The following is a 21,114-nucleotide window of genomic DNA, read 5'->3' as shown; positions in this document are numbered from 1 at the left end:
GGGGGTCAGAGCTTCACAGGAAAAGGTCCCCATAGCCACGAGCCCTGACTGCCCGTAGATGCCCCCCAACATCTTAGGTGGAGCAGCGGCGCCTCGGTTCAAGAGGATCTCCTCCGGGCCCAGAAGGGTTGGGTCCTTGGGACTGGTTCTGAAGAGCTGAGTGGAGGTTTAAAATGGTTATAAGGACATACCCACTCCTGTACAATGGAAGAGAGAGCTTTTAAACTCTGTTTTTTTTTTTTTATTTTTTTTTTTTATTGTTTTATCTGTATATTTATTCTATTTATTACCTTTTTTATTCATACCTTACTTAATTTTTTATTTTTAACAGAATGCTTTTCTTTTACTTAAAAAAAGTATATGTACTGTATATGTATATATGTATACGTGTATGTATTTATATATATATGTGTGTGTATGTGTATGTATATATATATATATATATATGTACATGGGCAAATGGAACTGTTTTATCGCTTCAAAAACAAAAGAACAAAGAACAAAAAAGCATGTGAACATTCTGTAAAAATGATATGATGTATAAATGAATGAAATGGCACAATAAAAATATGTCAAAAGAAAAAAATCTGTTCTTATCAGTTTAATATCTGATACGTGCCCTACCCGGGCACCATATATTAAATTGATTTTTGGAACTGGGAGATGGAACAGGGGCTTGCTCCGTCCACTCCACGCATCGACCCGGTATTGCAGTACTTCTGGGAACGGTGCACCCCCCAAAACTGCGTTCAATGAAAGAGATGTTTTAGTCTTGTGTGGCAGCAGGTGTTAATGGAAGTAACGTATATTGCTGTGTATGGGTGCTTTAAAGGTGTTGTAGGTGATCATATGCTATACAGGTAATGGTGGTGTGAGAGGGAAAAAAACGGGAAAAAAAACAACAACTCTGTTCTGATCTCGTGTAACATCTGATTCGTCCACTATCCGGTGACCGCGTGTGAAATTGATTTTTGGCTCATGGATCCGGAGCATGAAAACAACATCATCCACAACAACAACAGCAAAAGAGCCCGACGCTGCAGATTTTTGATGTCTCTCTCTTATCTCTTGGAGTTTTTACGAATGAGCTGATGAGTCGAATCAGGTGTGTGTTTGATTGTCCGACCGTTGGTGAGGATTGCGGAGAGGGACAGCGTCCCTCTGACGGGAGGCCTGGGAATTCATACTTACCTGGCAGGGGAGACACCATGATCAGGAAGGTGGTTCACCCAGGGCGAGGCTCGGCCATTGCACTCCGGTTGTGCTGACCCCTGCGAATTCCCCAAATGTGGGAATCTCGACTGCATAATTTATGGTAGTGGGGGACTGCGTTCGCGCTCTCCCCTGGACACACTGGTTAAAAGAGCAGATTGTTCGAGTTCCTCTTCTTCTGGTAGTTAACGACCTAGGAAGTCCAGAGAACTGAACTGCAGTGGTTGATCGAGAGATGTAAAACTCTAAACCTAGGACCAGTCTGCAAAAGTAGGGCTGTTTTTTAGTTTTTTTTTTTCCTTCATTCTTCAAATAATCTCCATTATTCAACCAGCGCTTTGATTGGCAGCAGTGGTCCTAGAAGCAAAGTTGTTCCGAATGAGGAGTTCTATCATGTGGTATGAATACCTTGTGCATGTGTGAAAAATCACCTGACATACAGTCGCCTATGGCCGTATTCATGTTGTTGTTTTTACTGTTTACAGCGCCACCAAGTGGCCAGTCGCCACATCCCTTTTCACCTGAGCACAGGCTGAGCCCGTGCACAGGTGTACCGACTTGGGTGTAATTGTCTCATTCCGTTGGAGAGTTATGGCCATTTAAGTAAAGCCCGCCTCGCCCACTCCCAACGTTTTGGCGTCCCGTCGCCAACGTGAATCGAAATTCCGACTTTTTTCCCCATCGCTGTCGGCAATCAGACTCCAGGGAATCTTTCTGCACCGGTTTGGGTCAGATCGGGCGAAAGACCTAGGACTAGTGTGCAAAAGTAGCTTTTTCACAAAATCCCAAATACCCGAAAATCTCGCCAGCGCAGCCATCGAATCCGAGGCCTGCGTCTTGTTCGGCCCGAGCCAAGGATTCCGGTGATGTAAGACACTTGGGTCTGCGACGGACGGTTCAGGAGTTACGAGGCATTTCGTACTTCTGATCGCTGCAGCGCCACCTTGGGGCCGATTGGGCCGAGCCTTGGTGATGTTGTAGACCGGGCGGGTACTACCATCCCTCAAGAGTTTCAAGTCTCTACGACGTACGCTTTGGTCTGCCCGCTCACTTTTAGGGCAGAATGTTTGTTGGTCCAAAATCCCAGGTTGCACTCCAAAGTGTCGTGTTGTGCGCTCTGCTGTGATCCATTTTCGGTGTCAACAGTCAAGCTGAGCTTGTTTGCTGTGAGCTGAGCTTGTTTGTTGGCGACCTTTAGACCCTCTCGCCACGGCCCAGGTGGGCGTGGCCTTTGACGGCTCCCCCGCCTCTGCGTCATTGTGTCATCGCTTCTCGGCCTTTTGGCTAAGATCAAGTGTCTGGTCACTGGTTGAGACAGCGATCGCCTCTTGGAGGTTTCTTGGCTCAAGATCACCCTGTATCCTGAGCCATACAACTTTTAGGAGGTACATTGATCCAGTTGCTTTTACTTCTGTACTGTATTAAGGTAAGATTTTTTATCTATTTATTTATTTATTGATAATTGAATTATTATTTATTTGTATTTTATTTTATTGTTTATTTTTAGGCTGTTGGTGCCTCCAACATGTCGGCTGCCCGTGCCGGCGTGCGGAGGCACCACAGCGTGCGTTTTAGTTTTTTAGAAAAAGATGGAAAGAAGTTGGAAATGTCCAGACTAGATTTTTCTAGGAAACTGATGCAGAAATGTTTAGGGTTTACCCCCGTGGATTTGAATTGCATTCTGACCCTGCCTTTTAACAAAGGCTTTGATGTGAGTTTTAAGAATGCAGCACTGTTAAATGACTTCTGGCAACTCTTTGACACACATAAGACCCAGTTCTCCATGTTTAAAGTGGAGAAACTAACTGATAACACACAAAAAGTGGTTATTGTTAGGATGTTCAATGAGACTGTAAATGGAGAAGATGTTTGTACATGGTTGGGAAGATTTTGCACTGTGAGGGGCCAGGCTATGAAGGTTTATGATGAAGACGGTATTTGGAATTGTGCCTGGAGGGTCCCCATTAAGCAATGGGAAGACCCCCAGGGCTTCCAAGGTCTGAGGCATTTGCCACAAATGATAGTTCTGGGAGAAAACAGGGGCTACATCCACTATCAGGGGATGCCCAAACTCTGCCGGCGATGTGGGGAGTTGGGGCACCTTGTTGAAGCATGCCAGAAAGTCTTTTGTAACAAGTGTAGAGAAATTGGACACTCTTTTGACGAATGTCCCAATGGCAGAAGGTGTAATCTTTGTGGAGACTTTTCCCATCTCTACAGAGATTGCCCCAAATCGTTTGCCAACAAAGTTAAAGCACACAAAATGGCGGTTGAGGAGAGAGTGCAACAGGATAACGAGGAGGCGGAGCCAGATTCAAATCTCCCGCCAAACCCTGTGATTGGTGGAGAGAAAGCAGATGACAGAGGTAACGAAGGGGTGGAGCAAAGGAGTGAAGTAAAACAAGGTGAGGAAGATCAAATGGAAGGGACAGATGAAGACAACACAGAGGTAAGTGAAAATGCAGGGGAGGATACAGACGAGTTACAAACAAAAAGTCAATTAAGTGAGCAACTCCCCTGTGCTCAATCGATAAATAAAAAGAGAGCGGCACATTCCCCTCTCTTGAAAGAAACCGATAAAGATAAAATAGGAAGATTCTCTGACTCCTCCTCGTCAGACGACCTGAATAGATTATTCCCAAGTCATACAGCAAATGAGATTTCTTTCTTATCGATTGAGCTGAAATCATCCACACCCAGGAGCTCACCCTGTGATTCAGAAGGGAAAGAAACTCATTCCCCTGCCTCCCCTTTGGTGGGAACGCAGGAAGAGTTTGTTTTACAAGGAAATCTGTTTTTTAATGGATAGTTGTTTTTAAATTTTTTAAAATGTTGTATCTGTCTTCTTTTATACTCATTTTAATGCTCACGACCATCACTATCTCCACTTTAAACGTGAGAAGTGTGATGTCACAAATGAGAGCACAAACAGTTTTAAATTTTTTAAGTACACAACCCTCTGATGTCTTTTTACTACAGGAATGTGCCTTACCCTTTTTAAAAGACTACAAGAAGTGGGAAGACCAATGGCAGCAAGGACCCTCCTTATGGAGTGGTTCAAATCAAAATAAAGCAGACGGAGTAGCCATCCTGATAAAAAACACACAAATATTGGTGAAAGGGAGCACAATATTAAGAGACGGACGGGCCCTTTTAGCCAATTTGACTTTTTTAGGGAGGGATTTTAATGTTTTAAACTTTTACGGGAACACAGAAAAAAATGACAGATACAGCCTTTTAATAGATATGCAGTCCCACTTACTAGGAAAGACTCCTTTAATTTTCGCAGGAGATTTTAATTGTGTTTTACAGAGGAAAGATAGGAAAGGGGCAGGGGAGGATTTTAAAAAGGACAAGACTACAGTTTTACTGCAAAATATAATAAAAGATTTTAGACTGACTGACGTTTTCAAATCCATGCATCCCAACAATGTGGGCCACACCTGGTTCAGTGGTGATGGCACCAGAGCTTCCCGCATTGATTATATTTTTACCAGAGACTGGTCTTTATTGGATGCCAGATTAACCCCACTTTTCTTTTCTGATCACACTATGCTATCTTGCACCCTATCACTTCCTCCCGGTTTGACAACAGGTAGAGGTCTGTGGAAGCTAAACTGCTCCCTGTTGGAAGACCTAGAGATAGTAAAAGAATACAGGGAGCAGTACAGCAATTGGCAGACCCTACAAGACTTCTATGATTCAAGAGCACAGTGGTGGGAGATGGTGAAGGGAAAGACCAAGACTTTTTTTAGATGGGCAGGGAAAAAGAAAAAAGGAAAAGAATATAGACAAATGGTGGGACTGCAAAAGAGGCTACAACGCTACTTTCATCTTTTTAATCAGGGGTTCGACTTTAAGGATGAAATAAAAGACGTCAAAAAGGAAATGTCTGAATTGGCAGAAGTTAAAAGTAGAGGAATTATTCTGAGAAGTAAAGAAAAGGAAATAGAGCAGGGAGAGAAATGTACACGATACTTTTTTAAGAAAATACTTAATAGAGGTGGAGCAATGGTGAAATTGAGAAACAAAGAAAGAGAAATGATGACAGACACAAATGGTATTTTAACAGTAGTAGAAAGTTTTTATGAGGAACTCTATGGAAAAAAGGTAATTGATGATGGTATTTTAAATGAAACACTAACCTTTATAGAGAAAACTGTAAAAGATAGTGCAGGTCTGACAAATGATTTTAACCTCCTTGAGATGGACAAAAGCTTAAAAAATTTTAAAAAGGGGAAATCCCCTGGAGATGACGGACTCCCTCTAGAATTTTATCTGACCTTTTGGGACATTTTAAGACAAGACTTACTGGCTGTTTTTAATGACTTTGATAACCTCGACCGACTTCCAGACAGTTTTAGAATGGGTATAATGACACTTTTACACAAAAAAGACGACAAGACAGATTTAAAAAACTGGCGTCCTATAACCCTTTTAAACTTTGACTGTAAACTTTTTAGTAAACTTTTATCAACACGAATGTCAAGAGTTTTAGCAGAATTGATCAACCCGGATCAAGCCTGCGCCGTCCCTGGGAGAAAGATCACGGACAGCCTCGTACTGATAAGAGATGCCATCTGTTATGCGAGAGACAGAAATATTCGGCTGATAGTTTTAAACCTAGATTTTGAAAAAGCATTTGACAGAGTCTCGCACCATTACTTGTTTCAAGTATTGGGGAAAATGGGCTTTCCTGGGAGATTCTTAGCTTGGGTGGGATTGCTGTACAGGGACATAACCAGCAGAATCCTAGTTAATGGGAACCTTTCAAAAGCGATAGATATACGCAGCGGTGTCCGTCAGGGCTGTCCGTTATCTCCTCTCCTGTATGTGGCTTGCATCGAACCCCTAGCGCAGGTCTTGAGAACGGACAAGTGGATAACGGGACTGACCATACCCGGGACCGGAGGACTGACTGCAAAGACTGTTTTATATATGGATGATGTTAACCTTTTATGCACTGACGTTTTATCAATACAGAGGACCATGGACTTGACAGACTGGTTTGGGAAAGCGTCTGGAGCTAGACTGAACAGAGAAAAGACCCAGGCACAGTTCTATGGCCCATGGGAACCTAGCAAGACTGTTGGACTGGACATCACTATTAAAAAGACAGACTTAAAAATACTGGGCATAAAATTTGACAGAGACGGGGGAGGGAGTGGAAATTGGCATGATGTGATGGGAAAAGTGAGGAAAAAATTGGGGTTCTGGGGACTGAGACAGCTGACAGTTGAAGGGAAGGTTTTAATTCTAAAAGCGGTGATTTTACCACTGTTCTTATTGTTATGTTCTGTTTTTTTCCCCCCTAGATTCTTTCTTGTATCTCTGGACCGGTCCATGTTTTATTTCCTGTGGGGGTCCAAGTGGGAGAGGCTAAAAAGAGGAATTATGAAGAAAGCACCAAAAAATGGAGGAAAAGGCGTACCGGACCCTCACTTGTTTTTAGGAGCCAAATACACTGCACTACACCTAAAGTATGCCCTGACCCCATCCAGACAAGACAAAACAGCAGCCATGGCCCGGTTCTGGGTGGGGTCTTTTTTAAGATCCATCAATATTTTACCAACAGACTTGACAACACCACTTGCATTTGACCAACCCCCTGCATACACTCATATAAAAAAGTTTTTAAAGAATTTTAATTTGGAAAAAGAAAGAGTGACTGTTTTAACCAACCACCGCTCTATCCTCTCCCTTGTGCAGGAACGGGAACAAGTGTGTCCAGTGCGCGGGCTCACTCTAGGTGAAGCCCAAAAGGTTTGGCGAAATGTATCCCACTCAGCTCTTCATAACCGACACCGAGACCTGGCTTGGATGGCTGCCCATGAGATCCTCCCGGTCAGGGCCGTGATGCACTCCCGAGGCATGTCAGAGAATCCCATCTGCCCGCGGCCCGGGTGTGGCGCGCCCGAGACCGTGAGGCACGCCCTCTGGGAGTGCAGTTCTGTGAGGGACCTGTGGGCAACAGCTGGCCCCCAGCAATTCCCGTACCTGCCAGTAGGGGGGGTCCCAGACTACCCTATGGGGAGAGGAGGGGTGAGCCAAGATGAAACACCAGCTAAAACACCATCAAAGCTATGGCTCACCATCCTCTGTATCAAAGACGCCATTTGGACCTCCAGAAACCTACTGGTAGGGAAGCGCATGCAGGTGTCCCTCCACGCCACCATCCAGCTGGCTAAGTCAAGGCTGCAGGATTACACCGCATGTCGCCATTCGGATGTGGGGGTCAGAGCTTCACAGGAAAAGGTCCCCATAGCCACGAGCCCTGACTGCCCGTAGATGCCCCCCAACATCTTAGGTGGAGCAGCGGCGCCTCGGTTCAAGAGGATCTCCTCCGGGCCCAGAAGGGTTGGGTCCTTGGGACTGGTTCTGAAGAGCTGAGTGGAGGTTTAAAATGGTTATAAGGACATACCCACTCCTGTACAATGGAAGAGAGAGCTTTTAAACTCTGTTTTTTTTTTTTATTTTTTTTTTTTTATTGTTTTATCTGTATATTTATTCTATTTATTACCTTTTTTATTCATACCTTACTTAATTTTTTATTTTTAACAGAATGCTTTTCTTTTACTTAAAAAAAGTATATGTACTGTATATGTATATATGTATACGTGTATGTATTTATATATATATGTGTGTGTATGTGTATGTATATATATATATATATATATATATATGTACATGGGCAAATGGAACTGTTTTATCGCTTCAAAAACAAAAGAACAAAGAACAAAAAAGCATGTGAACATTCTGTAAAAATGATATGATGTATAAATGAATGAAATGGCACAATAAAAATATGTCAAAAGAAAAAAATCTGTTCTTATCAGTTTAATATCTGATACGTGCCCTACCCGGGCACCATATATTAAATTGATTTTTGGAACTGGGAGATGGAACAGGGGCTTGCTCCGTCCACTCCACGCATCGACCCGGTATTGCAGTACTTCTGGGAACGGTGCACCCCCCAAAACTGCGTTCAATGAAAGAGATGTTTTAGTCTTGTGTGGCAGCAGGTGTTAATGGAAGTAACGTATATTGCTGTGTATGGGTGCTTTAAAGGTGTTGTAGGTGATCATATGCTATACAGGTAATGGTGGTGTGAGAGGGAAAAAAACGGGAAAAAAAACAACAACTCTGTTCTGATCTCGTGTAACATCTGATTCGTCCACTATCCGGTGACCGCGTGTGAAATTGATTTTTGGCTCATGGATCCGGAGCATGAAAACAACATCATCCACAACAACAACAGCAAAAGAGCCCGACGCTGCAGATTTTTGATGTCTCTCTCTTATCTCTTGGAGTTTTTACGAATGAGCTGATGAGTCGAATCAGGTGTGTGTTTGATTGTCCGACCGTTGGTGAGGATTGCGGAGAGGGACAGCGTCCCTCTGACGGGAGGCCTGGGAATTCATACTTACCTGGCAGGGGAGACACCATGATCAGGAAGGTGGTTCACCCAGGGCGAGGCTCGGCCATTGCACTCCGGTTGTGCTGACCCCTGCGAATTCCCCAAATGTGGGAATCTCGACTGCATAATTTATGGTAGTGGGGGACTGCGTTCGCGCTCTCCCCTGGACACACTGGTTAAAAGAGCAGATTGTTCGAGTTCCTCTTCTTCTGGTAGTTAACGACCTAGGAAGTCCAGAGAACTGAACTGCAGTGGTTGATCGAGAGATGTAAAACTCTAAACCTAGGACCAGTCTGCAAAAGTAGGGCTGTTTTTTAGGTTTTTTTTTTCCTTCATTCTTCAAATAATCTCCATTATTCAACCAGCGCTTTGATTGGCAGCAGTGGTCCTAGAAGCAAAGTTGTTCCGAATGAGGAGTTCTATCATGTGGTATGAATACCTTGTGCATGTGTGAAAAATCACCTGACATACAGTCGCCTATGGCCGTATTCATGTTGTTGTTTTTACTGTTTACAGCGCCACCAAGTGGCCAGTCGCCACATCCCTTTTCACCTGAGCACAGGCTGAGCCCGTGCACAGGTGTACCGACTTGGGTGTAATTGTCTCATTCCGTTGGAGAGTTATGGCCATTTAAGTAAAGCCCGCCTCGCCCACTCCCAACGTTTTGGCGTCCCGTCGCCAACGTGAATCGAAATTCCGACTTTTTTCCCCATCGCTGTCGGCAATCAGACTCCAGGGAATCTTTCTGCACCGGTTTGGGTCAGATCGGGCGAAAGACCTAGGACTAGTGTGCAAAAGTAGCTTTTTCACAAAATCCCAAATACCCGAAAATCTCGCCAGCGCAGCCATCGAATCCGAGGCCTGCGTCTTGTTCGGCCCGAGCCAAGGATTCCGGTGATGTAAGACACTTGGGTCTGCGACGGACGGTTCAGGAGTTACGAGGCATTTCGTACTTCTGATCGCTGCAGCGCCACCTTGGGGCCGATTGGGCCGAGCCTTGGTGATGTTGTAGACCGGGCGGGTACTACCATCCCTCAAGAGTTTCAAGTCTCTACGACGTACGCTTTGGTCTGCCCGCTCACTTTTAGGGCAGAATGTTTGTTGGTCCAAAATCCCAGGTTGCACTCCAAAGTGTCGTGTTGTGCGCTCTGCTGTGATCCATTTTCGGTGTCAACAGTCAAGCTGAGCTTGTTTGCTGTGAGCTGAGCTTGTTTGTTGGCGACCTTTAGACCCTCTCGCCACGGCCCAGGTGGGCGTGGCCTTTGACGGCTCCCCCGCCTCTGCGTCATTGTGTCATCGCTTCTCGGCCTTTTGGCTAAGATCAAGTGTCTGGTCACTGGTTGAGACAGCGATCGCCTCTTGGAGGTTTCTAGGCTCAAGATCACCCTGTATCCTGAGCCATACAACTTTTAGGAGGTACATTGATCCAGTTGCTTTTACTTCTGTACTGTATTAAGGTAAGATTTTTTATCTATTTATTTATTTATTGTTAATTGAATTATTATTTATTTGTATTTTATTTTATTGTTTATTTTTAGGCTGTTGGTGCCTCCAACATGTCGGCTGCCCGTGCCGGCGTGCGGAGGCACCACAGCGTGCGTTTTAGTTTTTTAGAAAAAGATGGAAAGAAGTTGGAAATGTCCAGACTAGATTTTTCTAGGAAACTGATGCAGAAATGTTTAGGGTTTACCCCCGTGGATTTGAATTGCATTCTGACCCTGCCTTTTAACAAAGGCTTTGATGTGAGTTTTAAGAATGCAGCACTGTTAAATGACTTCTGGCAACTCTTTGACACACATAAGACCCAGTTCTCCATGTTTAAAGTGGAGAAACTAACTGATAACACACAAAAAGTGGTTATTGTTAGGATGTTCAATGAGACTGTAAATGGAGAAGATGTTTGTACATGGTTGGGAAGATTTTGCACTGTGAGGGGCCAGGCTATGAAGGTTTATGATGAAGACGGTATTTGGAATTGTGCCTGGAGGGTCCCCATTAAGCAATGGGAAGACCCCCAGGGCTTCCAAGGTCTGAGGCATTTGCCACAAATGATAGTTCTGGGAGAAAACAGGGGCTACATCCACTATCAGGGGATGCCCAAACTCTGCCGGCGATGTGGGGAGTTGGGGCACCTTGTTGAAGCATGCCAGAAAGTCTTTTGTAACAAGTGTAGAGAAATTGGACACTCTTTTGACGAATGTCCCAATGGCAGAAGGTGTAATCTTTGTGGAGACTTTTCCCATCTCTACAGAGATTGCCCCAAATCGTTTGCCAACAAAGTTAAAGCACACAAAATGGCGGTTGAGGAGAGAGTGCAACAGGATAACGAGGAGGCGGAGCCAGATTCAAATCTCCCGCCAAACCCTGTGATTGGTGGAGAGAAAGCAGATGACAGAGGTAACGAAGGGGTGGAGCAAAGGAGTGAAGTAAAACAAGGTGAGGAAGATCAAATGGAAGGGACAGATGAAGACAACACAGAGGTAAGTGAAAATGCAGGGGAGGATACAGACGAGTTACAAACAAAAAGTCAATTAAGTGAGCAACTCCCCTGTGCTCAATCGATAAATAAAAAGAGAGCGGCACATTCCCCTCTCTTGAAAGAAACCGATAAAGATAAAATAGGAAGATTCTCTGACTCCTCCTCGTCAGACGACCTGAATAGATTATTCCCAAGTCATACAGCAAATGAGATTTCTTTCTTATCGATTGAGCTGAAATCATCCACACCCAGGAGCTCACCCTGTGATTCAGAAGGGAAAGAAACTCATTCCCCTGCCTCCCCTTTGGTGGGAACGCAGGAAGAGTTTGTTTTACAAGGAAATCTGTTTTTTAATGGATAGTTGTTTTTAAATTTTTTAAAATGTTGTATCTGTCTTCTTTTATACTCATTTTAATGCTCACGACCATCACTATCTCCACTTTAAACGTGAGAAGTGTGATGTCACAAATGAGAGCACAAACAGTTTTAAATTTTTTAAGTACACAACCCTCTGATGTCTTTTTACTACAGGAATGTGCCTTACCCTTTTTAAAAGACTACAAGAAGTGGGAAGACCAATGGCAGCAAGGACCCTCCTTATGGAGTGGTTCAAATCAAAATAAAGCAGACGGAGTAGCCATCCTGATAAAAAACACACAAATATTGGTGAAAGGGAGCACAATATTAAGAGACGGACGGGCCCTTTTAGCCAATTTGACTTTTTTAGGGAGGGATTTTAATGTTTTAAACTTTTACGGGAACACAGAAAAAAATGACAGATACAGCCTTTTAATAGATATGCAGTCCCACTTACTAGGAAAGACTCCTTTAATTTTCGCAGGAGATTTTAATTGTGTTTTACAGAGGAAAGATAGGAAAGGGGCAGGGGAGGATTTTAAAAAGGACAAGACTACAGTTTTACTGCAAAATATAATAAAAGATTTTAGACTGACTGACGTTTTCAAATCCATGCATCCCAACAATGTGGGCCACACCTGGTTCAGTGGTGATGGCACCAGAGCTTCCCGCATTGATTATATTTTTACCAGAGACTGGTCTTTATTGGATGCCAGATTAACCCCACTTTTCTTTTCTGATCACACTATGCTATCTTGCACCCTATCACTTCCTCCCGGTTTGACAACAGGTAGAGGTCTGTGGAAGCTAAACTGCTCCCTGTTGGAAGACCTAGAGATAGTAAAAGAATACAGGGAGCAGTACAGCAATTGGCAGACCCTACAAGACTTCTATGATTCAAGAGCACAGTGGTGGGAGATGGTGAAGGGAAAGACCAAGACTTTTTTTAGATGGGCAGGGAAAAAGAAAAAAGGAAAAGAATATAGACAAATGGTGGGACTGCAAAAGAGGCTACAACGCTACTTTCATCTTTTTAATCAGGGGTTCGACTTTAAGGATGAAATAAAAGACGTCAAAAAGGAAATGTCTGAATTGGCAGAAGTTAAAAGTAGAGGAATTATTCTGAGAAGTAAAGAAAAGGAAATAGAGCAGGGAGAGAAATGTACACGATACTTTTTTAAGAAAATACTTAATAGAGGTGGAGCAATGGTGAAATTGAGAAACAAAGAAAGAGAAATGATGACAGACACAAATGGTATTTTAACAGTAGTAGAAAGTTTTTATGAGGAACTCTATGGAAAAAAGGTAATTGATGATGGTATTTTAAATGAAACACTAACCTTTATAGAGAAAACTGTAAAAGATAGTGCAGGTCTGACAAATGATTTTAACCTCCTTGAGATGGACAAAAGCTTAAAAAATTTTAAAAAGGGGAAATCCCCTGGAGATGACGGACTCCCTCTAGAATTTTATCTGACCTTTTGGGACATTTTAAGACAAGACTTACTGGCTGTTTTTAATGACTTTGATAACCTCGACCGACTTCCAGACAGTTTTAGAATGGGTATAATGACACTTTTACACAAAAAAGACGACAAGACAGATTTAAAAAACTGGCGTCCTATAACCCTTTTAAACTTTGACTGTAAACTTTTTAGTAAACTTTTATCAACACGAATGTCAAGAGTTTTAGCAGAATTGATCAACCCGGATCAAGCCTGCGCCGTCCCTGGGAGAAAGATCACGGACAGCCTCGTACTGATAAGAGATGCCATCTGTTATGCGAGAGACAGAAATATTCGGCTGATAGTTTTAAACCTAGATTTTGAAAAAGCATTTGACAGAGTCTCGCACCATTACTTGTTTCAAGTATTGGGGAAAATGGGCTTTCCTGGGAGATTCTTAGCTTGGGTGGGATTGCTGTACAGGGACATAACCAGCAGAATCCTAGTTAATGGGAACCTTTCAAAAGCGATAGATATACGCAGCGGTGTCCGTCAGGGCTGTCCGTTATCTCCTCTCCTGTATGTGGCTTGCATCGAACCCCTAGCGCAGGTCTTGAGAACGGACAAGTGGATAACGGGACTGACCATACCCGGGACCGGAGGACTGACTGCAAAGACTGTTTTATATATGGATGATGTTAACCTTTTATGCACTGACGTTTTATCAATACAGAGGACCATGGACTTGACAGACTGGTTTGGGAAAGCGTCTGGAGCTAGACTGAACAGAGAAAAGACCCAGGCACAGTTCTATGGCCCATGGGAACCTAGCAAGACTGTTGGACTGGACATCACTATTAAAAAGACAGACTTAAAAATACTGGGCATAAAATTTGACAGAGACGGGGGAGGGAGTGGAAATTGGCATGATGTGATGGGAAAAGTGAGGAAAAAATTGGGGTTCTGGGGACTGAGACAGCTGACAGTTGAAGGGAAGGTTTTAATTCTAAAAGCGGTGATTTTACCACTGTTCTTATTGTTATGTTCTGTTTTTTTCCCCCCTAGATTCTTTCTTGTATCTCTGGACCGGTCCATGTTTTATTTCCTGTGGGGGTCCAAGTGGGAGAGGCTAAAAAGAGGAATTATGAAGAAAGCACCAAAAAATGGAGGAAAAGGCGTACCGGACCCTCACTTGTTTTTAGGAGCCAAATACACTGCATTACACCTAAAGTATGCCCTGACCCCATCCAGACAAGACAAAACAGCAGCCATGGCCCGGTTCTGGGTGGGGTCTTTTTTAAGATCCATCAATATTTTACCAACAGACTTGACAACACCACTTGCATTTGACCAACCCCCTGCATACACTCATATAAAAAAGTTTTTAAAGAATTTTAATTTGGAAAAAGAAAGAGTGACTGTTTTAACCAACCACCGCTCTATCCTCTCCCTTGTGCAGGAACGGGAACAAGTGTGTCCAGTGCGCGGGCTCACTCTAGGTGAAGCCCAAAAGGTTTGGCGAAATGTATCCCACTCAGCTCTTCATAACCGACACCGAGACCTGGCTTGGATGGCTGCCCATGAGATCCTCCCGGTCAGGGCCGTGATGCACTCCCGAGGCATGTCAGAGAATCCCATCTGCCCGCGGCCCGGGTGTGGCGCGCCCGAGACCGTGAGGCACGCCCTCTGGGAGTGCAGTTCTGTGAGGGACCTGTGGGCAACAGCTGGCCCCCAGCAATTCCCGTACCTGCCAGTAGGGGGGGTCCCAGACTACCCTATGGGGAGAGGAGGGGTGAGCCAAGATGAAACACCAGCTAAAACACCATCAAAGCTATGGCTCACCATCCTCTGTATCAAAGACGCCATTTGGACCTCCAGAAACCTACTGGTAGGGAAGCGCATGCAGGTGTCCCTCCACGCCACCATCCAGCTGGCTAAGTCAAGGCTGCAGGATTACACCGCATGTCGCCATTCGGATGTGGGGGTCAGAGCTTCACAGGAAAAGGTCCCCATAGCCACGAGCCCTGACTGCCCGTAGATGCCCCCCAACATCTTAGGTGGAGCAGCGGCGCCTCGGTTCAAGAGGATCTCCTCCGGGCCCAGAAGGGTTGGGTCCTTGGGACTGGTTCTGAAGAGCTGAGTGGAGGTTTAAAATGGTTATAAGGACATACCCACTCCTGTACAATGGAAGAGAGAGCTTTTAAACTCTGTTTTTTTTTTTTTTTTTTTTTTTATTGTTTTATCTGTATATTTATTCTATTTATTACCTTTTTTAATCATACCTTACTTAATTTTTTATTTTTAACAGAATGCTTTTCTTTTACTTAAAAAAAGTATATGTACTTTATATGTATATATGTATACGTGTATGTATTTATATATATATGTGTGTGTATGTGTATGTATATATATATATATATATATATATATATATATATATATATATATATATATATGTACATGGGCAAATGGAACTGTTTTATCGCTTCAAAAACAAAAGAACAAAGAACAAAAAAGCATGTGAACATTCTGTAAAAATGATATGATGTATAAATGAATGAAATGGCACAATAAAAATATGTCAAAAAAAAAAAATCTGTTCTTATCAGTTTAATATCTGATACGTGTCCTACCCGGGCACCATATATTAAATTGATTTTTGGAACTGGGAGATGGAACAGGGGCTTGCTCCGTCCACTCCACGCATCGACCCGGTATTGCAGTACTTCTGGGAACGGTGCACCCCCCAAAACTGCGTTCAATGAAAGAGATGTTTTAGTCTTGTGTGGCAGCAGGTGTTAATGGAAGTAACGTATATTGCTGTGTATGGGTGCTTTAAAGGTGTTGTAGGTGATCATATGCTATACAGGTAATGGTGGTGTGAGAGGGAAAAAAACGGGAAAAAAAACAACAACTCTGTTCTGATCTCGTGTAACATCTGATTCGTCCACTATCCGGTGACCGCGTGTGAAATTGATTTTTGGCTCATGGATCCGGAGCATGAAATCAACATCATCCACAACAACAACAGCAAAAGAGCCCGACGCTGCAGATTTTTGATGTCTCTCTCTTATCTCTTGGAGTTTTTACGAATGAGCTGATGAGTCGAATCAGGTGTGTGTTTGATTGTCCGACCGTTGGTGAGGATTGCGGAGAGGGACAGCGTCCCTCTGACGGGAGGCCTGGGAATTCATACTTACCTGGCAGGGGAGACACCATGATCAGGAAGGTGGTTCACCCAGGGCGAGGCTCGGCCATTGCACTCCGGTTGTGCTGACCCCTGCGAATTCCCCAAATGTGGGAATCTCGACTGCATAATTTATGGTAGTGGGGGACTGCGTTCGCGCTCTCCCCTGGACACACTGGTTAAAAGAGCAGATTGTTCGAGTTCCTCTTCTTCTGGTAGTTAACGACCTAGGAAGTCCAGAGAACTGAACTGCAGTGGTTGATCGAGAGATGTAAAACTCTCAACCTAGGACCAGTCTGCAAAAGTAGGGCTGTTTTTTAGTTTTTTTTTTCCTTCATTCTTCAAATAATCTCCATTATTCAACCAGCGCTTTGATTGGCAGCAGTGGTCCTAGAAGCAAAGTTGTTCCGAATGAGGAGTTCTATCATGTGGTATGAATACCTTGTGCATGTGTGAAAAATCACCTGACATACAGTCGCCTATGGCCGTATTCATGTTGTTGTTTTTACTGTTTACAGCGCCACCAAGTGGCCAGTCGCCACATCCCTTTTCACCTGAGCACAGGCTGAGCCCGTGCACAGGTGTACCGACTTGGGTGTAATTGTCTCATTCCGTTGGAGAGTTATGGCCATTTAAGTAAAGCCCGCCTCGCCCACTCCCAACGTTTTGGCGTCCCGTCGCCAACGTGAATCGAAATTCCGACTTTTTTCCCCATCGCTGTCGGCAATCAGACTCCAGGGAATCTTTCTGCACCGGTTTGGGTCAGATCGGGCGAAAGACCTAGGACTAGTGTCCAAAAGTAGCTTTTTCACAAAATCCCAAATACCCGAAAATCTCGCCAGCGCAACCATCGAATCCGAGGCCTGCGTCTTGTTCGGCCCGAGCCAAGGATTCCGGTGATGTAAGACACTTGGGTCTGCGACGGACGGTTCAGGAGTTACGAGGCATTTCGTACTTCTGATCGCTGCAGCGCCACCTTGGGGCCGATTGGGCCGAGCCTTGGTGATGTTGTAGACCGGACGGGTACTACCATCCCTCAAGAGTTTCAAGTCTCTACGACGTACGCTTTGGTCTGCCCGCTCACTTTTAGGGCAGAATGTTTGTTGGTCCAAAATCCCAGGTTGCACTCCAAAGTGTCGTGTTGTGCGCTCTGCTGTGATCCATTTTCGGTGTCAACAGTCAAGCTGAGCTTGTTTGCTGTGAGCTGAGCTTGTTTGTTGGCGACCTTTAGACCCTCTCGCCACGGCCCAGGTGGGCGTGGCCTTTGACGGCTCCCCCGCCTCTGCGTCATTGTGTCATCGCTTCTCGGCCTTTTGGCTAAGATCAAGTGTAGTATCTGTTCTTATCAGTTTAATATCTGATACGTGCCCTACCCGGGCACCATATATTAAATTGATTTTTGGAACTGGGAGATGGAACAGGGGCTTGCTCCGTCCACTCCACGCATCGACCCGGTATTGCAGTACTTCTGGGAACGGTGCACCCCCCAAAACTGCGTTCAATGAAAGAGATGTTTTAGTCTTGTGTGGCAGCAGGTGTTAATGGAAGTAACGTATATTGCTGTGTATGGGTGCTTTAAAGGTGTTGTAGGTGATCATATGCTATACAGGTAATGGTGGTGTGAGAGGGAAAAAAACGGGAAAAAAAAACAACAACTCTGTTCTGATCTCGTGTAACATCTGATTCGTCCACTATCCGGTGACCGCGTGTGAAATTGATTTTTGGCTCATGGATCCGGAGCATGAAAACAACATCATCCACAACAACAACAGCAAAAGAGCCCGACGCTGCAGATTTTTGATGTCTCTCTCTTATCTCTTGGAGTTTTTACGAATGAGCTGATGAGTCGAATCAGGTGTGTGTTTGATTGTCCGACCGTTGGTGAGGATTGCGGAGAGGGACAGCGTCCCTCTGACGGGAGGCCTGGGAATTCATACTTACCTGGCAGGGGAGACACCATGATCAGGAAGGTGGTTCACCCAGGGCGAGGCTCGGCCATTGCACTCCGGTTGTGCTGACCCCTGCGAATTCCCCAAATGTGGGAATCTCGACTGCATAATTTATGGTAGTGGGGGACTGCGTTCGCGCTCTCCCCTGGACACACTGGTTAAAAGAGCAGATTGTTCGAGTTCCTCTTCTTCTTGTAGTTAACGACCTAGGAAGTCCAGAGAACTGAACTGCAGTGGTTGATCGAGAGATGTAAAACTCTCAACCTAGGACCAGTCTGCAAAAGTAGGGCTGTTTTTTAGTTTTTTTTTTCCTTCATTCTTCAAATAATCTCCATTATTCAACCAGCGCTTTGATTGGCAGCAGTGGTCCTAGAAGCAAAGTTGTTCCGAATGAGGAGTTCTATCATGTGGTATGAATACCTTGTGCATGTGTGAAAAATCACCTGACATACAGTCGCCTATGGCCGTATTCATGTTGTTGTTTTTACTGTTTACAGCGCCACCAAGTGGCCAGTCGCCACATCCCTTTTCACCTGAGCACAGGCTGAGCCCGTGCACAGGTGTACCGACTTGGGTGTAATTGTCTCATTCCGTTGGAGAGTTATGGCCATTTAAGTAAAGCCCGCCTCGCCCACTCCCAACGTTTTGGCGTCCCGTCGCCAACGTGAATCGAAATTCCGACTTTTTTCCCCATCGCTGTCGGCAATCAGACTCCAGGGAATCTTTCTGCACCGGTTTGGGTCAGATCGGGCGAAAGACCTAGGACTAGTGTGCAAAAGTAGCTTTTTCACAAAATCCCAAATACCCGAAAATCTCGCCAGCGCAACCATCGAATCCGAGGCCTGCGTCTTGTTCGGCCCGAGCCAAGGATTCCGGTGATGTAAGACACTTGGGTCTGCGACGGACGGTTCAGGAGTTACGAGGCATTTCGTACTTCTGATCGCTGCAGCGCCACCTTGGGGCCGATTGGGCCGAGCCTTGGTGATGTTGTAGACCGGACGGGTACTACCATCCCTCAAGAGTTTCAAGTCTCTACGACGTACGCTTTGGTCTGCCCGCTCACTTTTAGGGCAGAATGTTTGTTGGTCCAAAATCCCAGGTTGCACTCCAAAGTGTCGTGTTGTGCGCTCTGCTGTGATCCATTTTCGGTGTCAACAGTCAAGCTGAGCTTGTTTGCTGTGAGCTGAGCTTGTTTGTTGGCGACCTTTAGACCCTCTCGCCACGGCCCAGGTGGGCGTGGCCTTTGACGGCTCCCCCGCCTCTGCGTCATTGTGTCATCGCTTCTCGGCCTTTTGGCTAAGATCAAGTGTAGTATCTGTTCTTATCAGTTTAATATCTGATACGTGCCCTACCCGGGCACCATATATTAAATTGATTTTTGGAACTGGGAGATGGAACAGGGGCTTGCTCCGTCCACTCCACGCATCGACCCGGTATTGCAGTACTTCTGGGAACGGTGCACCCCCCAAAACTGCGTTCAATGAAAGAGATGTTTTAGTCTTGTGTGGCAGCAGGTGTTAATGGAAGTAACGTATATTGCTGTGTATGGGTGCTTTAAAGGTGTTGTAGGTGATCATATGCTATACAGGTAATGGTGGTGTGAGAGGGAAAAAAACGGGAAAAAAAAACAACAACTCTGTTCTGATCTCGTGTAACATCTGATTCGTCCACTATCCGGTGACCGCGTGTGAAATTGATTTTTGGCTCATGGATCCGGAGCATGAAAACAACATCATCCACAACAACAACAGCAAAAGAGCCCGACGCTGCAGATTTTTGATGTCTCTCTCTTATCTCTTGGAGTTTTTACGAATGAGCTGATGAGTCGAATCAGGTGTGTGTTTGATTGTCCGACCGTTGGTGAGGATTGCGGAGAGGGACAGCGTCCCTCTGACGGGAGGCCTGGGAATTCATACTTACCTGGCAGGGGAGACACCATGATCAGGAAGGTGGTTCACCCAGGGCGAGGCTCGGCCATTGCACTCCGGTTGTGCTGACCCCTGCGAATTCCCCAAATGTGGGAATCTCGACTGCATAATTTATGGTAGTGGGGGACTGCGTTCGCGCTCTCCCCTGGACACACTGGTTAATAGAGCAGATTGTTCGAGTTCCTCTTCTTCTTGTAGTTAACGACCTAGGAAGTCCAGAGAACTGAACTGCAGTGGTTGATCGAGAGATGTAAAACTCTCAACCTAGGACCAGTCTGCAAAAGTAGGGCTGTTTTTTAGTTTTTTTTTTCCTTCATTCTTCAAATAATCTCCATTATTCAACCAGCGCTTTGATTGGCAGCAGTGGTCCTAGAAGCAAAGTTGTTCCGAATGAGGAGTTCTATCATGTGGTATGAATACCTTGTGCATGTGTGAAAAATCACCTGACATACAGTCGCCTATGGCCGTATTCATGTTGTTGTTTTTACTGTTTACAGCGCCACCAAGTGGCCAGTCGCCACATCCCTTTTCACCTGAGCACAGGCTGAGCCCGTGCACAGGTGTACCGACTTGGGTGTAATTGTCTCATTCCGTTGGAGAGTTATGGCCATTTAAGTAAAGCCCGCCTCGCCCACTCCCAACGTTTTGGCGTCCCGTCGCCAACGTGAATCGAAATTCCGACTTTTTTCCCCATCGCTGTCGGCAATCAGACTCCAGGGAATCTTTCTGCACCGGTTTGGGTCAGATCGGGCGAAAGACCTAGGACTAGTGTGCAAAAGTAGCTTTTTCACAAAATCCCAAATACCCGAAAATCTCGCCAGCGCAACCATCGAATCCGAGGCCTGCGTCTTGTTCGGCCCGAGCCAAGGATTCCGGTGATGTAAGACACTTGGGTCTGCGACGGACGGTTCAGGAGTTACGAGGCATTTCGTACTTCTGATCGCTGCAGCGCCACCTTGGGGCCGATTGGGCCGAGCCTTGGTGATGTTGTAGACCGGGCGGGTACTACCATCCCTCAAGAGTTTCAAGTCTCTACGACGTACGCTTTGGTCTGCCCGCTCACTTTTAGGGCAGAATGTTTGTTGGTCCAAAATCCCAGGTTGCACTCCAAAGTGTCGTGTTGTGCGCTCTGCTGTGATC

General features: G+C 45.1%; 9 non-coding genes and 1 pseudogene across 9 annotated transcripts; all 10 read left to right on the top strand.

The window, feature by feature from the left end:
* The first annotated feature begins 553 nt into the window (after positions 1-553).
* LOC143727381 (U2 spliceosomal RNA) lies at positions 554-739 on the top strand. Its single transcript, XR_013199475.1, has one exon. It is a non-coding gene; the product is annotated as a U2 spliceosomal RNA (small nuclear RNA).
* A 444-nt stretch (positions 740-1,183) lies between these two features.
* On the top strand, positions 1,184-1,347 carry LOC143726583 (U1 spliceosomal RNA). The gene has a single exon (XR_013198825.1). It is a non-coding gene; the product is annotated as a U1 spliceosomal RNA (small nuclear RNA).
* Positions 1,348-8,001: 6,654 nt separating this feature from the next.
* On the top strand, positions 8,002-8,187 carry LOC143727379 (U2 spliceosomal RNA). The gene has a single exon (XR_013199474.1). It is a non-coding gene; the product is annotated as a U2 spliceosomal RNA (small nuclear RNA).
* Positions 8,188-8,631: 444 nt separating this feature from the next.
* LOC143726582 (U1 spliceosomal RNA) lies at positions 8,632-8,795 on the top strand. The gene has a single exon (XR_013198824.1). It is a non-coding gene; the product is annotated as a U1 spliceosomal RNA (small nuclear RNA).
* A 6,691-nt stretch (positions 8,796-15,486) lies between these two features.
* Positions 15,487-15,658, top strand: LOC143727478 (U2 spliceosomal RNA; annotated as a pseudogene).
* Positions 15,659-16,102: 444 nt separating this feature from the next.
* LOC143726581 (U1 spliceosomal RNA) lies at positions 16,103-16,266 on the top strand. The gene has a single exon (XR_013198823.1). It is a non-coding gene; the product is annotated as a U1 spliceosomal RNA (small nuclear RNA).
* A 1,128-nt stretch (positions 16,267-17,394) lies between these two features.
* On the top strand, positions 17,395-17,585 carry LOC143727025 (U2 spliceosomal RNA). The gene has a single exon (XR_013199237.1). It is a non-coding gene; the product is annotated as a U2 spliceosomal RNA (small nuclear RNA).
* A 445-nt stretch (positions 17,586-18,030) lies between these two features.
* On the top strand, positions 18,031-18,194 carry LOC143726580 (U1 spliceosomal RNA). Its single transcript, XR_013198822.1, has one exon. It is a non-coding gene; the product is annotated as a U1 spliceosomal RNA (small nuclear RNA).
* Positions 18,195-19,322: 1,128 nt separating this feature from the next.
* LOC143727024 (U2 spliceosomal RNA) lies at positions 19,323-19,513 on the top strand. Its single transcript, XR_013199236.1, has one exon. It is a non-coding gene; the product is annotated as a U2 spliceosomal RNA (small nuclear RNA).
* A 445-nt stretch (positions 19,514-19,958) lies between these two features.
* LOC143726579 (U1 spliceosomal RNA) lies at positions 19,959-20,122 on the top strand. Its single transcript, XR_013198821.1, has one exon. It is a non-coding gene; the product is annotated as a U1 spliceosomal RNA (small nuclear RNA).
* The last annotated feature ends 992 nt before the right edge of the window (positions 20,123-21,114 follow it).

This window comes from Siphateles boraxobius, unplaced genomic scaffold (genome assembly GCF_051911475.1).
Source record: "Siphateles boraxobius isolate OS27281-9 unplaced genomic scaffold, OSU_SipBor_1 77, whole genome shotgun sequence".
Taxonomy (NCBI): domain Eukaryota; kingdom Metazoa; phylum Chordata; class Actinopteri; order Cypriniformes; family Leuciscidae; genus Siphateles; species Siphateles boraxobius.
The sequence above is the reverse complement of the archived record's forward strand: the minus strand, read 5'-3'. Positions and strand labels throughout refer to the sequence as shown.